Here is an 18,238-nt window from a genome sequence, read left to right on the forward strand (position 1 = left end):
CTGCTTGACTCTTCCTTTTCTGTTTTGTGAGCCTTTGAATTTCTTGGTGTATTTCTTATGCTTTCTCATGAACTCTCCAAACTTATTATTGATAAGCACTATGTTATCATCCGACTCCGAATCACTTCCCTGACTAGAGCTGTTGGATGATGCCTTAAGTGTTGTAACTTTCCTAGTTTTGTTTTTCTCATTCTTCCTTTCATTTATTGCTAGTTCATAAGTAATAAGCGAACTGATCAATTCATCAACAAACATCTCCTTCAGATTCCTTCCTTTTGCTATTGCAGTGGCCTTAACTTCCCAAACTAGCGGTAGTCCCCTAAGTATCTTCCTGATCAACTCATAAGTACGGTAAGATTTACCAAGAGCATAATTCATGATGTATGTGAATCTAGTGTACACAGATTGAATAGATTCACCAATAGTCATTTTAAATGCCTTATATTCACTAGTTAGCATGTCTATCCTACTATATTTTACTTCCTTAGTACCTTCATATGTGACTTCTAACTTTTCACAAATTTCTTTAGCAGTGTTATAGACCATAACCCTATTAAACTCATTTACATCTAGTGCACAGAATAACAAGTTCATTGCAGTAGCATTTATTTGCACATATTTCCATTCTTCCTACATATATTCATCTTCAGTTTTAGGAACATTTACCTTATCAACTATTGTTGGCCTAACTTCACTTTTCAATCAGTTTTGGTGATAACAAACAAAGGATAATCTAACTTAGAATGGTTGAGTAATGATGTTTAGGTTTGATAATAATACAAAGATTATTATGGACCATCAAGCTACATTCATCAACAAGTGATCAAAGAGAAGCTCAAAGCAACTCTAGATTGATCAGTGCATTAGGAAACTAAAACAAACTCAAGCTAAAATCCAAGGGATTTCAAAATGACCATGTTATGAAATATTTTTAGCTCAGGGTATAAGGTTTTAGGATGAGCAATGTAAGTACTTCAAAGTTGAATATCTCTTGAAATATTATTTGAAGCTCTTCAAGAGTAATTTATGGACTTAGAGACCTATTTTAAAAACCCTAGAAAATGGTTTATAAAAGAGCAAAGAAAGAGAGCAAAACATATTTTTTGAAATGTAAAAAAAAAAAAAAAAACAGAAAGTATACTAATCATAAGACTGAAGTTGTTGCTTAGAAGTCTTAAGATATAACTTTACAAGACTGAGGGTTAAGCTCGGTTGTCCGAAGAATTACTTTAGAAGTCTGAAGATTAAGTTTGGTCGTATGAAGATTTATTGACGAAACACAGAAACAGGTAGTAGCACATTAGAAGACTGAACTCTGACTTTAGTCGTCTGAACCTGAAACTTCAGAAGTTTGAACCCTAACTTTAGACATCTGACCCTGTGTCTAATTCAATATTTTCAAAGCTTTAAGGAAATTTAGAAGACTTACCCCGAAGGTTCAGTCGTCTGAACACTCTTAACGGTCAAATTTTTTAAATATTTTAAATATTTTAAAATGGTTTCTTATGCTCCAAATTTTCCTAATACTTAGGAAACACTCCAAGTAATCTTGGGTAGCATGAAACTAACTTTATTGGCCTATAAATACATGGTTTTACAAATTGAATAACACCAAGAATTGAAAAATATGCTTTAAGCTCTTTTGCATTCAAAGTCATTGCTTGCTCAACCTTTTGTAATCTTAAAGTGCTGATATTCTGAAAGCGTCAATTATCAATCTCTGAGTTCTACAAACTGATTTCTCATCTGGTGAAAAGGGGATTTGGTGAATTCTAATCTTGAGCTTTGAATTATATTTCAACTTTGATATTTAAATTCTAAAGTATATAGATTTGAATTGTACTAATCAGCTCTGTGTGTGAGCACTCTTTGTACACATCTACTTGTTGTTTCTCTTATAGTTATTGGACGATTTTAGGCTTGTTGGATCGTTGACCGAATGAGGGAATATCATTTGGAGAGAAAGGCTCTAGCCTACTTGAAGGAGTGATTGTAAAAGGTGTTTTTCCGCTCAGTAAAGGAACTAAGCTAGTGGAATCCTTTGGTGGTTTGCCAAAGGCGAGTGATTGGACGATTTTTGCTTAAGCCCTCGTAAAATTTCAGTGTTCTTCTCTATTCCTTACTCTTTACTTTATGCATTTTACTTGTATTTGTTGGATGCAAATTGATTTATTGTAGGGCTTAAGCAAAAATTCAGAGAAGACTCTTAATTCTAGAAAGTACATTTTAATTAGCCTTTTGCAGAAACCCTTAAGGGAGTACGTTGGTTAATTTGCATAAATCTTGATTAAGAGAGCGCGTTATGAAACAAAAACAAAATAGGGCTTACATATAATCACAGGGCTAGCACTAAAGGCTAAAAGCATTAAGTTCTTGTTTGTTATGATTGATTGATTTCAATATTGTGGTTGATTGGAATTCGTGGTGTGTTTTGGTTTGATTGATTTATTTGTGTTTTTGTTGTTGCACTAAAACAAGTAAAAGTTTTAAGAAGAGCCTAAAAGTTTCAAATAATCCAATTCATCCCCCCCCCCCCTTCCTGGGAATCACATTCTACTTTCAATTGGTATCAGAGCCTAGTTATAGTAAATCTTAACAAGAAGCTATATAAAGATCAAATGGCACACATAGGAATATCTCCCTTTGGAGAGGGACAATCCCCAACCCGTCCACCAATCATTTGTGGACTTAATTATATCTTTTGAAAATTGCGTATGAGGATTTATCTTTAAACTATGGATTGGAAAGCTTGGGAAGTTGTCACGGATGGTGACCTAATACCCTTCAAACTAGTAGATGGAAAACAAGTTCCTAAGGAGAAAAAGGACATGACTGACTTAAATCACAAAATGTTGCAAGTTAATTCAAGTGCAACAAATGCTTTATATTGTGCTTTAGATATTAATGAATCTAATATAGTTATGGCTTGCAAAATAGTTAAAGAAATTTGGGATAAGCCAGAAGTAACTTATGAAGGAACGATTTATGTTAGATACAATAGGATTGATATGTTAACTAGTGAATATGAAGCCTTCAAAATGACTCTGAATGAAACCTGTTGACCTTATAGGTCACGCCCCGTTTTGATTATGACAAATACTCATTGCAACTAATGGGTGTTTGAGTTTTTTTGTAGGAACTAATAGTGTTAAGATCAAGATGTGGACAAAGCAAGTAAAGCCTGAAGACCGATTATCAATCTTAATTGTAATATAATTCATTTGTGAAAATCGGGCTGTAATAGTAAGTAGGACTCTGGTTTGTAATAAGCTCACACACATCATATGTATGATTTATTTTGTGAGCTCAAACCAATCATAATGCAAAGCGACCTTAGAAAGACCTTAGGGTTTTCCATTCGGTCGACCGACACCGGACTTTTTTGGTGTCTTCAAATTGGACCTCAAGTGACCCTAGGACGCACACATTTATACATATGTTTGTTAGGAACTTCATTAGGGTTTGTATGCTTCAAGATTGGACCGAAATGCACATATGGTGCACTTTCAATCGACCAACACAGTCAGTTCATTTTGGCCTGGTCGACCAAAACCCCCTTGGGTCAACTGATTGACCAAAGCCCTCATCGACCAAACCAGAATTGTTCAAAAAGCCTTGGCCGACCAAAACCCTCTATGGTCAACATTTTGACCACCTGGTCGACCGAACCAGGTAGTTTAAAAAGCCCTGGTTGACCAAAACCCCCCTGGGTCAAAAGTTTTACCATATGGTCGACCAACCCTTTTTGTACTCCAACTACCTGGTCGACCGAGGGTCCTCGGGAAAATTTCCAACAGTCTGGTCGACTAAACCAGCCAGGTCAAAATGGCCTGGTCGACCGAACCTCGGAGATTTGAAAAATCTCCTTCTCCTGGTCGACTGAGACATCAGTTCAAAAGTCCCCTAGTCGACTGAACCATATGAGACTTGGTCGACCGAATCTATTTTGGTCAACCGGACCTCTCCGGTTGCCCTATTTTTTACCACAGTTAAATATTTTTTAAACAGGGTTAAAATGCTTTAAACATCATTAAACTTCTGTAATAATACCCAATAGGTTCCCAACGATCATATTTTCTCCTATGCCTATATATACGAGATCATTTGAGAAAATTAGAATGCATTAGCCACTTTGATTAAGGGAAAATTCTATGAAAATCCAAAATCCTATATTACTCATTTTTTAGCCTTATTCACTCATGCTTACATTCTATTAGTGTCTACATCATTTGTAAGTGGATTGAGTGTGTGTTTGGAAAGGTTTGCTCTCCTTGCTTTATTTGTTTGACACGATTTTATTTGAGAGCAAAACCTAAGGATTCTTAGGGGACTTTGTTGATAAGTCTATCCTAAGAAGACTTTGTTAGATCTTCTAAGCTTGCACCTTCATTGCAAGATCTTGAGAAGATTGTATTTGTTTTTGGTTGCAAAAACTTCTCAAACACTTCCAAATATCTATTGTGCTTTTATCTTGTAAAATATTTGAAAAGATATTTGTTTGTGTGATAGTGATCTTTGTTGCAATATTCTTTCACTCATATATTATTTGTTGAATACAAAGATTACACATCTTTTGCAAACCAAGCATATACATCATTTAATACTTACATGCTTGAGATATCTTGCTGATTAAAATACTGGAGACTTGACATCTTTGTGCGAACTTATTTGCTGAATATCTTGTGATACAAAGATTGCTTGTTTGTCACTCTCACGCACGCATTACACAGATAGAAAATATCTTTAAGAGTTGAACCATCTAGACCACATTGAGCTTACATATTGAATCATATTGTGGTGTATGTTATTGCATGAATTTGGGTACATATCTGCTTCACACGAAAGTACAATTACTGTACCATTTGATTGTAATACACATCTGTTGTATTTTCCAAGCACAAGCCTGAAGAGGGAGACTAGCCCTGGAATAGTCCTGGATTGGCTTAGACCCGGTTAGGAAAGCTAGTTGCGTCGTCATGTTAAGGCGTGTAGATTAAGGTCAGCCCCGCTAATTAACCTGGTTAAGGTTGAGGTCAGCCCTATGTTAATTTGACATGGTTTTAAACGGTGCCGCTCCACCCTTAAGTGAGCTATTAGTGGAATCCTTGAGCTTGTGAGCTAGAGGCGGGGACGTAGGCACAGTTGGCCGAACCCTGATAACATATCGTGTGCCTTATTTATATTTCTATACTTTAAATTTTCCGCACATGTATGTTATGGTGTGAATGATGCATTTGATTTAATTTCCACATCATTTTTATATATACGCATTTAGAATTGCATAGAAAGACCCTAGGTTTGTGTAATACTGATTGTAGGATTAGTTGAACCTAGGAAGAAAGTTTAAATTTCCAATTCACCCCCCCTCTTAGGAATACACCTGTTCTAACAAAACCATCACTAGTATGTATACAAGATTTACTCACATAACCAATTCTCTCAATGCCTTATAAAAGACCTACACCACCTATGAAATGATTCGAAAAATACTTAGAGGTCTTCTACCCATATGGGAACCTAAGCCCACTGCAATAACAGAAGGTAGGAACCTTAAAACCATGTCACTAGACAAACTTATAGGTTCACTGCTCACTTATGAAATGACCTTGAAAGAAAGGAATCCTAAAACTAAGCACAAGAAGTCTATTGCTTTAAAAGCTACTAGTGAAAGCTCAAATGATGATGATAGTGAATCAAGTGATCTAGACCAAGATGAATTGACATTTTTAACTAAAACACTTGACAAGTTCTATTAGAAGAAACAAAAAGTTCCCTAGAAAGTTTACTAAAAAAAAATCTAAAAAGGGGGAAACAAGTAGGAAGGAAAATAAAAATAAAAATGATCCACCTACACGTTATCATTGCAAAAAGCCAAGTCATATCAAACTAGAGTGTCCTCAACTCAAGAAGGAAAAGAATAAAAAGAAGATAGTTATGAAAGCAACATGGCATGGCACGAGTTCAAGCGAAATGGAAGACGAGACAAGCGGGCAAGAAATAGCTAACATATGCTTCATGGCACATAATGAAGAAGTAAATTCGCACTACTCCTCATCAGAAGAATCCAGTAGTAAATCATGTGAAGAATCTTGTGATAACATGCCTTCATACATAGAACTTCAAGTTGAGTTGTGTGCCTTACATAAAATATTTATCAAAGTTTCTAAAAGAAATATAACTCTAAAAGAACAAAATGAAAATCTAATGAAACAAATAGAAACCTCTAAATCAATTGAAAAAGAGAAAGAATCCCAAATTGAAAATCTAAAAGAGAAAATAAATGATGTCACCAAAAAATAGAAAAAATACAAGTAGATGATCAAAGTAAGAATAATTTAGAAATAACTGATCTTAAGAAGAAACTTGAGGATAAAGAAAATTATCTACCACTTCACAAAAGGAAATGAAAATTTTGAGAAAATGATTGGACAACAAAGAATGCATGGAAATAAAGAAGGAATCGGTTATAATGGAATAACAAATAAAAGAAAGAAGAAGTTGTTCATGGGGTACTTTGTGAAAGAAGCCAAATATTATGCTAGTACTCCCTCAACCAATGTACAGGAACATACCAATTGCTACATGTGCAAGAAAAAAGGACATATCATGTTTAACTACCCCCTTAAAAAGAAGTATGTTAAGGTTAAAAAAAAATGGAAATAAAATAATGAAATTAGATATAATTTAAAGAAAATTAAGAAAGTTTGGATCCCAAAAGTAGCATCTTAAATCTTTCATTGTAGGTATGCTTTAGGACAACACCATCAAAGGAACAGTGGTACTTGGACAGCGGGTGTTCAAGAAACATGACCGGAGATAGAACCAAGTTCACCACATTAACACAAAAAGATGGGGGATACGTAACCTTCGTTGACAATGCCAAAGGTAAAATTGTTGGAATTGGAAAAGTAGGTAAGGAGCCCTCACTTACAATTGATGATGTGTTGTTAGTAGATGGTTTGAAGCATAATCTACTAAGTATTAGTCAACTTATTGACAAAGGTTTTGAAATCACCTTTAAGAAAGACAAATGCATAATTCAAAATCCTAAGAATAATGAAATTCTATTCACAACTCATAGAATGAACAATATGTATTGCATAAATCTTGATAATCTAATATCTCAAGATGTAACTTGCTTGGCTACACTAAATGAAAATAGTTGGCTTTGGCATAGAAGATTAGGACATGCTAGCATGGATCTTCTATCTAAATTATCTAAGAAGAATCTAGTAATAGGCTTACCAAATACTAAATTTATAAAAGGTAAAATCTGTGATGCTTGCCAATTAGGAAAACAAGTTAAGACAAGCTTTAAAAAGAAGAAATAAACATCTACTAGTAGGCCCTTAGAACTCATGCACTTAGACTTGTTTGGACCTACTCGAACTCAAAGTTTAGGTGGAAAACAATATGTGTTTGTGATTGTTGACGATTATTCTATATACACATGGGTATAATTTTTAGCCAATAAAAATGAAGCTTGTGATATGTTAATAACTCTATGCAAGAAACTTCAAAATGAAAAAGGTTATAATGTTACCAACTTTAGGAGTGACCAAGGTAGAGAATTCAAAAATAAAGATGTTGAACAATTTTGTAGTGATCATGGTATAAATCATAATTTTTTAGCTCCTAGAACTCCACAACAAAATGGAGTAGTTGAAAAGAAAAATAGAACCCTTCAAGAAATGGCTAGAATGATGCTAAATGAAAACAATTTACCTAAGTATTTTTGGGCTGAAGCTGTAAATACAACTTGTGATGTGATAAATTGGGTATCTATTAGATTAAGCTTAAATAAAACACCTTATGAACTATGGAAGGGTAGAAGGCCTAACATAGCTTACTTCCATGTATTTGTGTGTAAGTGCTTTGTTCTAAATAACAAAGATGACTTAGGGAAATTTGATGTCAAATCAGATGAAGGTATTTTCTTAGGATATGCTACAAATAGTAAAGCCTATAGGATCTATAATAAAAAGACACTTACTATCTTTTAATCAATGCATGTAACTTTTGATGAATCAAATCCCTTTGCAAATGATATAAAGAATAATGAAAAAGAAGATGTCACTCAAAAGGTAGAAAATATTGAAATTAAAGAAGAAATAAAATAAAACAATGAAGAAACTTCACAAGAAAAATCCACAGAAAATCAAGAATTACCAAAAGAATGGAAATATGTTAAAAATCATCCAAAAGATCAAATTATTAGAGAACCATCAAAAGGAGTAACCACTAGATTATCATTGATGAACATATGGAACCATTATGCATTTATACCTCAAGATGAACCAAAAAATATAGAAGAAGCATTAAATGATGATTCATGGATCATGGCTATGCAAGAAGAGCTCAATCAATTTGAAAGAAGTCAAGTATGGCAATTAGTGCCCAAACCTAAAGATCATTCAATCCTAGGAACAAAATGGGTCTTTAGAAACAAGAAAGACAAAAAATGGGGTAGTTGTTAGAGACAAAGTTAGGCTAGTAGCACAAGGATATAATCAAGAAGAAGGTATTGATTATGATGAAACCTTTGTCCCTGTAGCTAGAATGGAAGCAATTGGAATGCTTCTAACATATGCAGCCCATAAGAAATTTAATCTATATCAAATGGATGCAAAAAGTGCTTTCTTAAACGGGTATATAAATGGGGAAGTTTATGTAAAACAACCACCAAGTTTTGAAGACACAAAACATCTCAATCATGTATTTAGATTAACCAAAGCCTTGTATGGTTTAAAACAAGCTCCTAGAGCTTAGTATGAAAAACTAAGCAAATTTCTACTTAATACTGATTTTTCAAGAGGAAAAGTTGACAGCACCTTATTTGTAAAGATTAAAAACAAACACATGCTAATAGTACAAATATATGTGGATGACATTATTTTTGGAGCTACAAATGAAGAATTATGTATAGAATTTGCAAATTGCATGTAAAAAGAATTCGAAATGAGTATGATGGAGAGTTGAATTATTTCCTAGGGTTACAAATCAAACAAGCCAAAAGTGGAACTTTTATAAACTGACTCACTTGAAAAATGAGTAGCTCGGAAGCTATCCCAAGTATAGGGGTTATGTCGTGTAATATTCAACTCAAAGGCTAGATCGTCTCCTCGAGGAATGCGGTTCAATTCAATAGTTTGCATATTTCCAATCGAAAATAAAATGTTACTGAACACAGTTTAGGTTGGAGTTTTTCAGAATGGTTGATATTTCTTTTGAAAAAATAAATGAGCATGCAATTTAAACGCTAAATCCTAACACACACTGAATTTAACAATGAAAAATGGAAATCCTAGGTATAAAATTCCAAACCAGACAAGAAATGAAACACGTGTCAAACTTCTGAATAAAACGAAAGATAATATCTTTCCTATTTAATTTTAAACCTGCAAGTCTAAGAAAATCTCAATTAACACAAAAGAACTAAACTTTAATGTAAACAAGAACTAGAACCAAAATTAAACTTCACTACGTAATTCATGAACGCAAACTCAATCAAACACAAAATCTATTAAAACTTAAATTTCAATGCCATAAAAAACACAACCCAAGATTTACTCTTCAACAACCTTAACAAATAATTAGAACATGATTAAAATTTAAACTCTAATTAAACTGGAAATGAACTAAATAAGACCGACAATTCTTAAATCCTAAAGTATTTTTTTTTTCTTTTTTAGAGACCAAATTAAAAAAAAAATACTCAAACAAAAAATTAACTTCTAATAATAATGTTAAATAAGAAGAAAAAAAATAAAATAAATAAAAAAGCTTGATTAATAATACTCAACAAAGATTCAAAATCCGAACTTTAAATGAAACCCAATTAAACAAAAATATTCAATTAAATAATTTGAAAGAAAGAATGAAAATAAAAATAAAAGTAGAGAAGGAGAAGGAGAAGGAGAATGAGAGAAGGTTGCTGGCTATAGGGTGGTGGCTGGAAGCAGATACATTGTTGCAGAAGAACAGATATTCTGGAGCAGCAATGGTGGAGCAGTTGTGAAGGCTGGGATGGCTGGCAGCGGCTAGGGAAGACCCTCGGGGTAGCAGGCCTTGAGTTGACAATAGTAAGGGGGGCTCCGAGTTCAATCACAGCAGCAATAGTGGCTCATGGCTGTGGGAAGCTGGGAGGAAAAAGCAGCAGCAATGGCACACAGCTGGGAGCTTCCACAAGAGCAGGAGATAGAGAAGAAGGAGGAGCAGTAGGGGAGTATAGGGAGTATGGGAGAAAGAGAGAGCTGGAGGAAGAGGGGGAACGAGTTGTAGCAGAGTAGCAATGCGGCAACAATGGCGGCTTGTGTTACAGGGGGAAGGAAGGTAAGAGAAGAGGAAAGGGGAAGAAGAAGGACGAAGAGGGAGAGGAGATAGAGAGGAGGAGAGAAGAGAGAGAGCTGAGAGAGTTCGAGAGAAAGGAAGAAAGAGAGGGGGTGCAGGGCTGCTTTTTAGCAGCTGGGGAAGAGAAAAATATAAGGGGAGGGGAGAGAACCCTACATGCAAGGATGACCAGACAAAGGAAATCGACCTGGCTGCATGGCCGGGACGCATCAAGGTTAACATTAAATTTTTTTTTTCTTTTTTTCTCATTTGTTTTTCTCTTGGAACAAGGCCAATCCTAACACTCCTAGAGCTCATTTTCCTCAAAAATCAAAACATAGAAGTTGTATATAATCTTCTCATCTTTCTCTAGAATTTTGAATAATCTTGATCGGAGCTTGGATGTAAAAGTTATGTACAAATTATGAATTGATGCCTATTTTAGCTCACGATAATTTTCCTATGATAAAAAAATGCCAAAAAATTCATAAATTTCTCAATAAAACCCAAATATTATAAATAGGACACCGTGTTAAAATATTAAGACTAATTAGGTATTAAATTAAAAATATAGGCCCCAATGCATGAATTAAACCACCTAATTACATAGTTTAAGTGTGTAATGACACCCCAACTAATGTTTTTGCTAGTCTCTAACAAATAACATGAATGAATTTTGGGGTGGTATCCACAATTACTAACTCCAACAAACATGAAATTAATGCCCATATGACACAATCATACCCTTTCACATACAAGAATATAATTGAATTTCACACAAGCTCATTTATATTCAATGCACACATCTCCAAAGTACGTCATTCATGCAAGTTTCATCATTATATAGCATTTAAGAACAGTATACTCAGATGAAGTAGTACAATTCAGAATTAATGCAATCATATAAATTCGAGTATATATAGGTAAAATCTTGAGGAGTGTGTGATGTGTGTGACTCGTTACACCTAGGATACCAGTGGACACCTACTAAGCGGTCATTTTGACTCGGCCTAACTGGTATACCCTCAAAAATGCTAAAAAATAATGGGTTCACTCATTATATACTAGGAGGAGTATCACGATCAAACATCTCACATATTTCAATGAACAAACACTAAGTATATAGAGTGGACTAGTTTGAGAATGATCTAGCCTATCTATGAGGTGTCGGGTCCTTCATCATAGCATCTTCTCACCTACTCGCCAGGTCCAACCGAGACCACCCTAGATCAACTTATTCACAAACTTGGCATTAATACATTTGAGGTATTAATCGGTTAAAGAATCTTCATACGTGGGGAACATGTGTTGTGTCTATAACTTTTTGTGGTATTTGTGCAAAGCAGACATTGGAATTTCATTTCATATGCATTTCTATTTGTCTTATTCTTTCTTCTACTCATTCTTCAATTTCTGTCTTTTTTTGGTCAATGATGACAATCATTACACTTCTTTTATTGTCTTTATACCACCAATGGAAATTAAGCTCAAACAGTGGTCCATGAACTAAGTTTATCTCTAGGGGTGATTCAGCCTTCATATCTTGAGTAGGCTACAAGACTTAGGTTTCTATCTCCCCACTAGATGTCATCTCTAGGCGAGCAAGTCAAAAACAGAGACTAGTGTACAAAGAATTGTCTAGAAGAAAAGAGAATTGAGTTCCATGAACTCTGATTTGATGCTAACACTCAAAAGGACAATAAATAGCTCAAGGATATCTCACAAGGTGTCATAGTCGCCACGGGTGTTCTCTCTGTGCTCACAAGGAACCTTAAGCGCAATGAATCATGTGAATGTGTCCATTCATCCTCGTGAGATGCCATGTAAATACAAGAATTTATATAGCCAGATTAACCCGAGTGTACTACCAATAAACTTGTCATGGAGTTACGAAGTCACATAAGGATAAACTACACATAAATGACTCAAGTGTGTAATTCTTAGGTTATATGCAAGTATGTGAAGGGTATACGTCAGTGTTCATCATGGCATAGTCGTATAATTCCTCAATACTCTTTATTTCTTTCTTTATTTTTAATTTTTTTATATTTTATCAATTAATATAAAACTCAACAAGTAGACGTGCACAGACATGCAAATTGTCACCCCTCCCCCCCCCCCCCAACAACTAAAGTGGAACATTGTCCTCAATGTAAAAGCATAGGGGGGATAGAAAAGATGTGGATGGGAGAAGTAGGGCATACTTGGGTGGAGAAGTAATGGAAAAGAAAACTAAAATTATAGAAAAATGTGCTTGAAAATTAACTAAAAAGAAAATAAGGTAAAACAAAATAAAAAGAAGGGAAAGAAAAACATCACAGTTGTTTGGCAGAGGCTCTAAAGGAATTTCATCTGGTGGGTGCAGGTCTATAAATTGAACGAGCGGGTCTCCAAATTTGAGCCGCCACAATGAATCAGTTTGCATGCTTGCATGAAAGTCAGCCTCAAATGCATTACTACTCTTCAAAATACCAGACAATACATGTGCAGATTGACTTTCTTATTTTGACAAGAAAGGATCTTTATTCGGCATATTTTCTAGGAAATTTACTTCTTTACGAACTGGTTTTTGAGGAAAAGTTGTTGGAACAGTTACCTTTAGTTCTTTAAAAGCTTTAGCGTTAAAATTTTTACCTGGTTCCTTGAAAGTTAGACATTCACCATTCCGCTCACCCTCTTTGTCGGGTGTACCAATCATCTTGCCACTGTGGGGATTTGCTTCAGCATTGAACTCCTTGGCATTTATTCCAATCAGGAGTGACAACTCCATGGCTTCTGAGCTCTAAGGATAAGGTACCATAGGTTGGTACTCCTTATTAGTATCAGCCTCCTCATTAACTAACTGCTTCACTTTTAGGCCCGCTTCCTCTAGTTTTTCTTTGACTTCATCTATCTCAGCCATAACTTTAGGTGCTAGGGCAACTGGTTGTCTATCGATGAGCATCTCAGGTTGGGGAACTTCTTTCCCACTTCACGAAGTAATGACGGCCTCCGCTGTCTTAAGAGAAATATTATGTATTTGTTGTTGTTGCTACTGGTATTCTTGAGGACTAGGCTGACGTTCCACTGGAAATTCCTCTTTTTCTGAGATGTCCAACTACGTGTTTATCACATTAATAGTGTCCCACAATTCATTTATGTCCTAATTATACTGATTGATTTGAATTTGCATAAACTGCTAGAAGGTATCCTCAAGAGACATCCCTAATGGAGCATGTGCTACATTAGATTGAAATCGCGACGACGCACAACTTTGAGGGATTTTTTGTGGCTGATACTGAGGCAAAAGAGTGTCTAGATAAAATGTTGGCTAATATTTATCTCCACCAATGATTATGACGATAGGCTGTACTATCATAGGTGCTTGATTGTATCATGTATTCCATTGTGGGACACTTTTAGCTATGTAATCAAAGAATGATAGTGCCTAATCTGGTTCCTCGCTGAAGAGTTCTCCATTGCACATGGTTTGGACAAATGCTTGCAATCAGGAGTAAGAGCTGTATAGAAACAATTAGCTAACCTCCATGATTCAAACCCGTGATGTGGGCAAGTACATAGCAGATCCTTGAACCTCTCCCAACAAGCATGAAAAGTCTCGTCACCCTTCTGCATAAACTGAATAATCCATTCCTGCAAAAATTGAGTTCTTTGTGAGGGACAAAACCGGTGAAGAAATTCACACTCCATATCAGCCCAATTAGAGATAGATAATTAAACCACATTTGCGCCCTATCCTTCAAAGATGTAAGAAATAAATGTAGTCTAGTAGATTCATCAGTTCTAACACGAGAGAAAAAAAGATTGCAAGTCAACTCAAAGTTCGTCAAGTTTCGATAAGGGCACTCAGATTCCGTCCTATAGAACTGAGGTAGTAATGACTTCCTCCTGCACTGCATCATGAAATGAAGTACTTCATTAGGTAAAGTAGTGCAAGATGGTGCAGTGGTGTATTAAAGCGACAAAAAATTCATAAGCGTGTGTGGCATGGGTTCAACCACAATTTTTTCAAAGCTCAATTTTTTTCTTTTTCTTTTTCATGAGACTAATTAAAATGACATAAAAATGTGATTTGAGACTAAGACCAACAATTCCTGAAAACGGCGCCAAAAACTTGATTCACTCGAAAAATGAGCAGCTTAGAAGCTTTCCAAAGTATAGGAGTTCTGTCGTGTAATATTCAACCCAAAGGCCAGATCGTCTCCTCAAGGAATGCGGTTAAATTCCAAATTTTATGTATTTCCAATCGAAAATAAAAAGTTACTAAACACAGTTCAGATTCGGGTTTTTCAGAATGGTTGAGATTTCTTTTGAAAAATTAAATGTGCATGCAATTTAAACTCCAAATCCTAACAAACACTAAATTTAACAATGAAAAACGAAAATCCTAGTTTTAAAATTTTGAACCAAACAAGAAATTAAACATGCGTCGAACTTTGGAATAAAACCAAAGATAATATATGTCCAATTTAATTTAAAACATGCAATTATAAGAAAAACTCAATTAACACAAAAGAACTAAACTTTAACGCAAACAAGAACTGAAACCAAAATTAAACTTTACTACATAATTCATGAACGCAAACTAAATCGAACACAGAATCTATTAGAACCTGAATTTCAATGGCATCAAAAACACAACCCAAGATTTACTCTTCAACTACCTTAACAAATAATTAGAACACGATTAAAATTTAAACTCTAATTAAACTAGAATTGAACTAAATAAGACCAACAATTCTTAAATCCTAAAGTAGTTTTTTTTTTTTTTTCCTTTTTTAGAGACCAAATCAATAATAATAATAATAATAACTCAAACAAAAAATTAACTTCTAATAATATTATTAAATAAGAAGAAAAAAAATTAAACAAATAAATAACCTTGATTAATAATATTTAATAAAGATTCAAAATCCGAACTTTAAATGAAACTCAATTAAACAAAAATATTCAATTAAATAATTTGAAATCAAAAATAAAAAAAATAAAAGTAGAGAAGGAGAAGGAGAGAAGGTTGTTGGTCGTAGAGCGGTGGCTGGTAATAGAGACATGGCTGCAGAAGAACAGATCTTCTGGAGCAACAATGGTGGAACAGCCATGAAGGCTGGGATGGCTAGTAGTGGCTAGGGAATACCCTCAGGGTAGCAAGCCTCGGGTTGATAGTAGTAGGAGGGCTCCGGGTTCAGTCATAGCAGTAGTAGTGGCTCATGGCTATAGGAAGCCAGGAGGATGAAGCAGCAGTAGTGGCACAAAGATGGGAGCTTCTATGGCAGTAGCGGACAAAGAAGAAGGAGGAGCAGTAGGGGAGTACATGGAGTACGGGAGAAAGAGAGAGCTAGAGGAAGAGGGAGAACGAGTTGCCACAGAGCAGCAGTGCAGTGGCAATGGTAGCTCATGTTGTAGGGAGAAGGAAGGTAAGAGAAAAAGAAGAGAAGGGAGAGAAGAGGAAAGGGGAAGAAGAAGGATAAATAAGGAGGGGAGATAGAGAGAAGGAGAGAACCCTGCGTGTAAGGATACCCAGACAAAGGGACCTGACCCGACTGCATGGCCGGGTCATATCAAGGCCAACTGTAATTTTTTTTTTCATTTTTTTTCTTTTTTTCTCATTTATTTTTCTGTGCGAACGAGACCAATGTTAACCCTCATGGAGTCCATTTCTCTCAAATATCAAAACATAGAAGTTATAGATAATCTTCTCATCTTTCTCCAAAATTTCAAATCATCTCGATTGGAGCTCAAACGAAAATGTTATGTACAAATTACGAATTGATGCCGGTTTTAGCTCTCAATAATTTTCCTACGATAAAAAAATTCCAAAAATTCATAAATTGCTCAATAAAACCCAAATATTATAAATAGGACATCGTGTTAAAATATTAAGAGTAATTAGGTATTTAATTAAAAATATAGCCCCAATGCATGAATTAAACCACCTAATTACGCAGTTTAAGCGCGTAATCATAAACCAAACAAAATACATTAAAGATATGTTGAAAAAGTTTGACATGGAAGGAAGTAAACCCATAGGAACTCCTATGAGCACCTCAATAGGCCTTGGTAAATATGAAAAGGGAAAATCAGTGGAAACAAAAAATTATTGAGGAATGATAGGAAGCTTATTGTATTGACAGTGAGTAGACCCGATATCATGTTTAGTGTATGCATGTGCGCTAGATTTCAATTAGAACCTAAGGAGTCTCATTAAGTCACTGTTAAAATAATACTAAGGTACTTGGTAGGTAATATTGATTTAGGATTGTGGTATCTTAAGGAGACTGATTTTGAAATGATCAGTTATTCAGATGCGGATTATGCCAGATGTAAAATAGATAGAAAAAAGTAATAGTGGAACTTGTAACTTTTTAGGATGCTCACTAGTATCTTGGTTTTCAAAGAAGTAAAATCCCATAGCTTTATCCACAGCCGAAGTCGAATAGATAGTTGTTCGGAGTTGTTGTGCACAAACACTATATATGAAACAACAACTAAAAGACTTTAATCTTGAATACCAAACAATATCAATTAAGTGTGACAACACAAGTGCAATAAACATTTCTAAAAATCCTATTTCACACTCAAGAACTAAGCACAATGATATAAGACATCACTTTCTAAGAGATCATGTTCAAAAAGAAGATATAATACTTGAATTTATCAATACAAGTGATTAATGGGCATATATATTTACAAAAACTCTCAATGAATAAAGATTTATAACCATAAGGAGAGAACTTGGATTAATACATAGCAGAGAAGTATTTTAGAAAGAAATAATAAATTTTTTTGGTACTTCGGTCGTATGAACATAAATCCTCGGACGACTTAACACTGTAGACTGCAGGTTCGAAAAACTGAACCTAGAACTTCAGACGTCTGGGAGGCTACTGACTTTTAAAATTCAGGATTTAGAAATCTTCATACGACTGAAGATAATCTTCAGTCTTTTGAAGTCCCAGATTTTAAATATAACAACTCCTTCAAAACCCTAAATTCAAACATATGAAGTCTATTCCATCGCTCCTCCGAACTCACCTCTCTCTATCTCCCTCCACTCTCAACCAAAAATATTTCCAATCAAGCTCTTTCTCCTACTCCAATCATGCCTCAAACCAAAGAAATGACAAATCGTGGATCTTCTTTAGGAAGGGATGAACAAAATATCGAAAAATGGCTTGTTGCACCACAAGCCAAACTCCATTATCATGCCTCTCATGACACTGTTGATCCTATTCTGGGTAAGGTCTTAGATATCTCCTTCTTCACTGATGAACTTCCTGAAATTCCCTCGTTATTTAAAGATATAGGATGGTATGATTTCAGTGTTCAACAACCCAAAGGCACCTTTCCTCATCTTATCAAAATATTCTATGCAAACTGGATTTATGAAAATGACATTTTTTCATCTGAAGTTAAGGGGAAGAAAATCCTTTTAAATTCTGAAATACTATCTCCTATCTTCAAAATCACTCTAGGAGAATTTGAATGTCCCACTCTCACTCAATCCTAGATTTTGGAACAAGGTTTTACTCTTGAAACCTTTCTACCATTAATTATGGAAAGTTAACCCATATACTTTGGGCATCCTCCGACATATAAGCAACTCAATTTAAAAGCCCAAATTCTACATAAGATTGTTTCCTAAAATATTCTCCTCAAACAAGGTTCGTTCAAACATCTTTCATACATGGAATGTTTTGTTCTTTGGTGCCTTCTTAAAGGTAAAAAATTAGATTTGGTCAACTTGATTATAAAATGGATGTGGGCCAAACTCGAATCCATCATAGTTGTTCTTCCCTACGGTTGTGTTCTCACCCTTCTCTTTGCTTATCTTCATATCTCAAGTTCTTTTGAATTCTTCATTAAAAGAACCCGTTATGATCTTTTCAATTTTACCACCATAAAACAAATG

This window comes from Malania oleifera, chromosome 4 (assembly GCF_029873635.1).
Source record: "Malania oleifera isolate guangnan ecotype guangnan chromosome 4, ASM2987363v1, whole genome shotgun sequence".
In the NCBI taxonomy this organism is placed as follows: domain Eukaryota; kingdom Viridiplantae; phylum Streptophyta; class Magnoliopsida; order Santalales; family Ximeniaceae; genus Malania; species Malania oleifera.